This window comes from Telopea speciosissima, chromosome 10, assembly GCF_018873765.1.
Source record: "Telopea speciosissima isolate NSW1024214 ecotype Mountain lineage chromosome 10, Tspe_v1, whole genome shotgun sequence".
Lineage (NCBI taxonomy): Eukaryota > Viridiplantae > Streptophyta > Magnoliopsida > Proteales > Proteaceae > Telopea > Telopea speciosissima.
This window is the reverse complement of record NC_057925.1, coordinates 13,149,833-13,158,139: the sequence shown is the minus strand read 5'-3', so window position 1 is coordinate 13,158,139 and position 8,307 is coordinate 13,149,833.

Here is an 8,307-nt window from a genome sequence, read left to right as displayed (position 1 = left end):
TTACTTACTAGAACTATGGAACTTTGACTTTGAATACTATTTTTATTTGTATCAGGATATATATGATATGGAACTACAGATGATGTTTGTGTTAGTAATTTGATATTTAAAGTGTATGGTTTGTTTCTTTGTTACATATGTTTCTATTTGTATGATCTAGGAATTATGTTAATGTTGTGTAAGTTTTTTTTTTTTCCATGAGTGATATGTTCTTACTATTTTTCTATCTAACTATAGGATAAAAGGGCGCAGAACCGTCAATTTTACCACTAAAGAAGGTGGAAGACATGACTGGGAAGAAAAGGAAACAAAATGCTCAGAGCAGAAAGGGAGTAACCTCTTCAGATGAAGCCATCACCTTGATTGCATGTGGCATCAGGATAGACTCTGAGTTGGCGGAGTTCCCTCATCTTTAGCCTTCGAAGGGGCCTCTCCAACAAGGAGATTTGGGTGCTGCTTCTGTGTCTGAGGTGCATCTATTGCAGCCCGGCCAGGTGGGGTTTGACGAAGGATCTGTTGATGCAGCGGAAGGGATCCCAGAGAGTTTTGTACAGGGCACTAGCGGGGCGCTCCTTCCCCTCTAGTTGGTTTAGGCAGTGAAAAAGGTAGTATATTGTCATCTTTATTCTCCAGAAGCTCAAGGGTGGGAAGGGGTTTTAACTTCCATTTTGTCTCACCTAAGCCAATGGATGGAAAACTGATAGCAGTTTGCCCAGGATCTGTCGTTGAGGAGGGAGCATCGCCATGGAACAACACTCTGTTGGAGTTACTTCATAGGACGCAAACTGCTATTTATGTTGACTCATGATGTTTTATGTAGGCAATGGAAGGTTGTTGGTTCCATTGAGACTTACCTTCTCGATAGTGGAATGTTTATCTTCAAATTTTCTGATGAATCTGATATGTTACAAGCATTAGAAGAGGGACCTTGGTTTGTCCAAAAGAAACCAATATTCCTTAGGCCATGGTCTCCTCAAGCTTGTCTATCCCATATATCCTGTAACTCGATTCCCATCTGGGTAAACTTGCCCAACCTTCCCTTTCATTTGTGGACAGAGGATGCCTTGAGTATCATCGGAAGCACGTTAGGAACTCCACTATATTCTGACAAATGGACTAAATCCCAGGAAAGACTATCTTTTGCAAAAATTTGTATTGAAATATCTACCACCACAGACCTCCCATCCTCTATCACCATTGCCGATGAAGATGGTCGAAGTTTCAATCAGGTCGTTCTTTATGATTGGCGCCCATCTCGCTGATCTCAATGCCTGGTTTTTGGTCACAGTGATAACCAGTGCCCTCGATCTGCTCATGGTGCTTCCAAGGAAGCTACAAAGAAGGGACCATCCTCCTTTGGTCTCTCTACAAATCTGGAGCCATCCATGCCTGGCGTCAAGTAACTTATACCATATTGGCAGACTGTTAATCAATGCCGAAGGGAGCACACAATGGATTTTGAATCTTTGTCGGAGGAGGAAGAGCACGCTATTGAAGATGTCCACATTCCGGTGAAATTTGATACACTCCAACCTGTTGAGAGAGGAGATGATGTCGTGGTACATGATTTTGAATTAATGCTGATTGAAGGGGTGGGAGTGACAATGTGCTGCACCAATGGGGATCAAGTAGAAATATGCAGGTCAAAGTTTGCATGATTTTGGGTCGACAAATGCCTCTTTTACAACCTGTTAACAATGCAATGCCTGATTTTAACCATAATAGGTTTGCTGCCCTTGCTTGTGATGAGGAAGAAGCTCCTTTGGATGGGACGTTGCGAGAGGTTTTGGGGGAGGTCATCAACAGCCGGTTGTACAAATGCAAGAGAGAGCTGTCCTACAAGATAGACTTCCACCTTCGGCTACAAAACACACATCTTCCAAATTACGTACAGAGGGATGAGAGCTATTTGCGGGAAGGTCTAACCCTTTAAATTTGAAATCTCTTGAGTCCTATAACGATCAAACTACTGGGTTAATGGAGACAAGTGGAATGGTTATTCAGTCCGTTGAGGGTGATTCCCCCATTGGCTTTTCCTCCTCGAGGCCCGAGATACCTGTCCCCCATGCCCATTTTTGTGAAACTCTCCCTACTGCAACTTCTACAAGCCTGAACCCATCCCACTCTAGGACTTCAAGCTCTCTACAACCTATTACCAGGCCATCTGTCACTCACAGTCTGACCACAAATAGAAATCAGGTTGAGATTTTAAGTTTATGCTCTAAAATGGACATGAAAGGTGATTCCAAAGGTCTCCTAGACTCATCCTTGTGGGACCCCCCTCATCCTAGTGGGCCTGGTCTCTTGGGTGCCTCCCCTTTACACGAGGTTGAAGGGATTAACCTGGTCATCCACATAAGGGAAGTGCCCAATGTGGGTGCTGGACCCATGTTAGAAGAAGGAGAAATTCAAGATCCAGTGGAACCCCCATCTCTTATCTCTGATCCATGGTACGCCCATGTGAGGGATGACTTCAAAAATGCTGGCAATGAAAAGGAATCCCAATATCAACTGCCTCAAGATCGTGTGCGCAAGGGTCCAATGTTTGGAGGAGCCTATGAAAGAAATGGAGATAATCAAACTCGGAGTTGGGTGATTCCCCCTATTCCTACCTATAATCCTAAAGGGAAGAAGGTCGACTTTATATATAGGTGACTGGTTGTTTGGGTTCGAATATGTCCTTTGTTCTTTGTGTGGTCTCCCTCCAGCTTGATTAGGCTGTAGGTTAGTCTATTGGTTTGTTGTGGAGTTTACTCCTTGTATTCTATCATGTTCTTTCCCCTTTTATTTTTTGGGGGAAAGATTTTCTTTGCTTCGTTAATATATTTTAATTCATCAAAAAAAAAAAAAGAAGGGCACAGAACAGTGGTGAAAATGTATTAGCAAAACGTTGATTGAATATAACCATTGATTTAATCTTATTCAATCTCAGCCATTCAATCTTTTATCTTAATTAACCGTAGACCAGCTGTATGGCCCTTTTTATCGCAAACCTTATCTATTCTATAACTCCAACTGTGTAACTTCCCACTGCAACTCCCCAACTCCATTGGATGGCTACCTCTTTCCCTTCCCACGACTCTCTCTTCTCCCATTGCAACACCTCCCTCCACTAGTTTTTTTTTTGGTATAAAAGGAGCTTATATTATATTAGAATTTATAAAGATTACAGCCTGATGTACCTCTTGCCTTTAGCATCATTCTGAACTAAGACAGAAAGAGCCAGAGGAAGAGAATCTATACACAATGAAATCTCCATAGGGGAGTCCACCAATGCCGCCAAGAAATCCGCACAACTATTGATTTCACGAACTTGATGCGCAAAAGAAAAACTCGTGAAGGAATCACGAAGACACCAAATATCCTCAATCAGCCATCTGACATTCCAAGAAATACAGTAGGTTCCCACAATCATTTTATGGAAACATCCCTTAAAATTACACTGCTTCACACAAGTCTCAACCAAGCCAAAGAACATCAACTGATTCTTGCAAGCCCAATCCACAGCCGCTCTGCGCTTACTAGGGTCATTCATCCCCCTGATATTCCAAGTGCCAAACTTCAACATTTGGAGGGCGGGGGAGGAGAGCGAGGCAACGGGCCGCTCCTGCCCGGACTACGATCCCTTTCACGAACAAGTAAAGATGAAGCATCCTTCCCATCACCCAACTCATCATTCTCCAATGCATGCAAAGCATCAAACCGATTCGCACTAGCCACAACCTCCATCTTCATGTTGGTGGAACCAGCAGCTAAACAATTTCGTGACAACTCCTGCACAGCAGGTTGGGTTGCAGACACAGACCTGGAGCCCGAACCAGGAGACTTATTGGACACCACCATAGCATAACCGTCAGCTGCTGTTGAACGTGACTCATTCAAAACAGTGGGGATTGATCCGTTAACCACTACTGAATTTCCACGACCAACAAATGCGTTAGAATGCAAATCACTTTGATTTGTTGCATTTGATTGCATGCCACGTGGCGGTGACAAGGTGGGAGAAACTCTCAATCCATTAGTAACCGAAACAACATTCGAATTCACAATACCAGAACCATTTGAATTCTTTATCACAACTGCACCACGTGGAACCTCCACATCCATCGTTGCACTAACTGCAGGAACTGACTGACCAGAAGGTGTCGCCAGTGACACCGTGGCTGAAACACCAGAAGACACCTCCAGCGGCAAAGCACGCTTCCCTTTTTCCCTGCATCCTCGCAGTCGCTGCCAAGAATCCTCAATCTGCATAACATCATGCACCAAATCATGTTCCTCCTGAGATTTATTGATCGCAGCAATGGGGCAAGATTTATCAACATGCCCAAACACTTTGCACACACTGCACAAGGGACGAGACCAATCATAGTGCACTGGTTGCTCAACCAGTGTACCATCCTCAAGAGCAATAAAAATAGAAGCAGGTAACCCATCAGCCGCTTTGATGGAGATGCATATCCGTGCAAACGAGAGTCGCTCACGTCGTACTGTCCTCCTATCTGCACATATCGGGCGACCAAGAACACTTGCAATGCGACCCAATGAACGTTCACCCCAATAATGCAGGTTAAGTCCGTAAAGCCTTACCCACAATGGCAACTCTGTTTCCTCTTTCCGAGAAAGAGAGACTTCAGAAGTCCAAGGACGTAGGATCAGTGGACGAGAACCAAGCGTCCAAGGCCCCTCATCTAAAATCTGCCTACTAAGATCCCTACCCTGAAAATAAAAAACAAACATACCACTCTCAAGTCCGAAAACTTCAACACCCCCAACGTGACCCCACTGTTCCTTCACAAACCTCTGCATGGAGGAAAATGATGGCTTAGGCCCAAAAACGTAACCAACTAATTAAGGCTGCCTCCCACCTATCCCTCTCATCAGCCAACTCCTCAGCATTGCACTGAGCGACCATTTTGTCATTAACAACTGTTGGTTTAAGGAATGGGATCGCACCCGCGTCCTCCCTCACCTTCCCACCACGAAACAGTCCTGCCCACGATTGTTGTCCTCCACTTCTAGGCCCATTACCGTGCACCGCAACAGGTGATGGAGCGTCATGGGTCATCGGGACCAACGGTACAGACTTTTTGGTGACCATATAATCAAAAAACCTTTAAGCACTATCGTCCTTCACCAACCAAATCAGAGTCCAATCCAAGTAGTGTTCTTCCTCCCTCTACTAGTTACATCCTTCTATTCTTTTCTATTCCACTCAATTCTTTCTCTTCTTCGCATCCCTAAACCCCTTCAGTTTGTTATTCATCTCTCCAATCCGCGACCCATTGTCTACCCAAACAAAGGGATCGTGGCTCTAACCACCAATCTAGTAAGAAGACAGCGCTCCGGACAGTTCACAAGCCGAGCAAGCTTTGTACTCCGTCAATAAACCATGTTATCCAATGACAATGAAGTCTGTCCCAAGCAATCCACATTGGGTTGTAGTATGTACAATTCCTCTATCGAAACAATCTCTCCCTGTAGACAGCGAAAAATATGAAATTTCAATCAATATAGAAAGCTATTGATTATTCTTCGTATGTATGAAGGAGACATAGAGGTCAATGCTTTTTGTTTTGTAGAATTTCGTCATCGCTATAATCAATTTTTTATAACAAAAGCAATATTTGAAACTCTTCTCTGCTTTTTCCCTATGTTAGTTCAATTTTCTTGACTTGGAGTTTAGCGTACAACCGGAGAAGAAAGTACGAGATACCTAGTAAATGACTACAAATTGGATCAGAATGGATCTTGGACTGCCCTCAGAATAAATTCACAAGAAAATTATGAGAGATTGATGAGATGATAAGCAGCACGGGTGCCGAAACGATTAGTTGAATATGTTTGAAGAGCGCCCAATCCAATCAAAGATTTGCTCGAGTGAGATAATAGCGAAAGGGGGAAAGGGGATATGATGATCTTTTTGATCTCTTATCTTTATCTCCCTGAAAATCAAAGAAGACAGATGAGAAGAAAAAACATAGAAGAAATGGTTTAGATTAACTTTATGCCAGATCTATGGCTATAATTGAAGGACGTGAGAATACCTTGGCAGTACGTGCTGCCACCACCCACCCCTAATTATATATTTTTTCTTTGATTTCTTCTATTTTTTTTTTTTTTGTGGTAGAATTGCTTAATACTTTCATGCAAGTGTGGGAGTCGGTTCCCTTAGTTTATGGTTCGATTTCTAATCGTTTCAGTTGTAATGGACTCGAATAACAAATAGAAATAATCTGTTCTAGGTTCTGAAACTGACAACGATGAAGCTGCATTTGGTAACGTTTCTATTATAAAAACATTGTTCTTTATCTTTATCATCATTTTTCATTTATGTTCTGAAAAAACCGTTTTTGGCTTCTAAAATGGTGTTTAGCAGACCTATTCCAAACCCGTTTTCAAAATAGAAAAACGTTAGTGGATCCGTTTGGTAAAACCTGTTTTGGAACAGTTTCTTAACATTGTTGTCCATATTTACAGAAATACCATTACCATCATAATTAACTCAAATAATTTTGTAAATGTCATTACAATCCAAGACACCATAATAAAAAATTACAAAAATACCATTAAAATTCCTCTTTCCTAAAATAATAGTGAAAATGTCATTACATCTAACATGATTAAGCATCCATTTGAAGCCAACTGTAGTTGAGACATGCTCATGTTCTAGTTGAATAAAAAGGGTCTTGGTGGATTCGAACCACCATCCCTTAGAACATGCTTGAGACATGCTCATGTTCCAAGAACTCTATCAATTTGAGTTGAAGACCCATCAAGTAGAGTTTGGAATTTACAAGTAACCATAAGAAGTTGTCACAAATGGAAGACTGAACTTTTCAATGGATAGTTTTATGAAAGGCCATGACAAATGGCTAGCCACATTGTAGTTCTGCAGCTTTCCTATACTTTGATTTATATATCCACCACCTGAAAGAGACCTTTGACATGGATTATATTACAAAGAGAGGGAAATAGAGAGAGAGAGAGAGAGAGAGAGAGCCCATAATGTCATTTACAGCTAAATCATTACCACAACAATTTGTACGCGTTCAAATTGAGTGGAGAACAACCAACCCAAAAAGAACAAGGAAAAATTCCTAAAACCCTTATGAAATATCCAACCATCAATCTTCCTGCGATGTCCTAATCTCTAGACAATATCTTATTAATCAATTGACCGCAAATTTCTTTAAAAAAAATGCAAAAACTGCATCAGCAACAAGTTGATACCCTCAAACTTTTTTTTTTTGGTGAACAATTGATACCCTCAAACACGACACGGGTGCGGAAACAATACGTTTCATCGATCAAAAGAGGAAAATGAAATATAATTAGAGACAGAGAGAAAGTAAACCTGGCACTGGCGAGCGTTGCTGTAGTTGAGCCACTGGAGAAGGGATTGGGCTCCAATCCACTGAGTGGAGAGCTCCATGAGGTATCCGACGGCTGGGTTGTGTTGCACACATCCCAAAAGCTGATTGAGTGAGCGTTGAGATGTATGCGGCACAGCCCAGCTATTAGATGACTCATTGGGCTCTCTACTCAGTGGAGAGGAGCTGGATCCCTGGAGAAGACAATCTTGATGTATAAATTTGATACTACCGCTACAATCTTGGTGTACAAATCAGGGCCTTTCCCTCTTTTCCCCTTTATAAAGGTGGGTTGGTGGGAGGGAGAGAAGGAGAGGTGGAAGGAATGGGGTGTTATTTCCCTGTTTTCTCCACCTATGCTATGTACGCATTGGTATATCTGACCCGATATTGGAGATGCAGATGCGAGGTTTTTAGAAGAAGAAGAAGATGCATATTGAGTGTACACTATGCCAATACTGTGCCCTCTCTCTCTTTTTCACACATGTGATGTGACTTGATATGCAAGATATGAATCTCTACATATGATATGGATTGATATGCAAAAATCTTCAAATATGGCAACCCAATATCACATGTAATGGTAACTCAATATCTCTTGTACAATTTTCTTGTAAAACCAGTGAGCTCTCTCACTCCATGTAATCTCTATATATACTCCAATTGGACGTTAGCAATGCCTTCCTTCATGGCTGATTGGAAGAGGAGGTTTTTATGTCACAACCACCCGGGTTTATTGATCCCAATCACCCAGATTATGTTTGCCGTCTACATTGCTCACTCTATGGTCTCAAACAGGCACCCAGGGCATGGTTCCGATGACTATCTGATTTTCTTCTTCTCCTTGGGTTTCATGGCTCCAGGACAGATACGCCACTTTTTATTCGCCGAGATGGTACTCATGTCACCTACATTCTGATCTATGTTGATGATA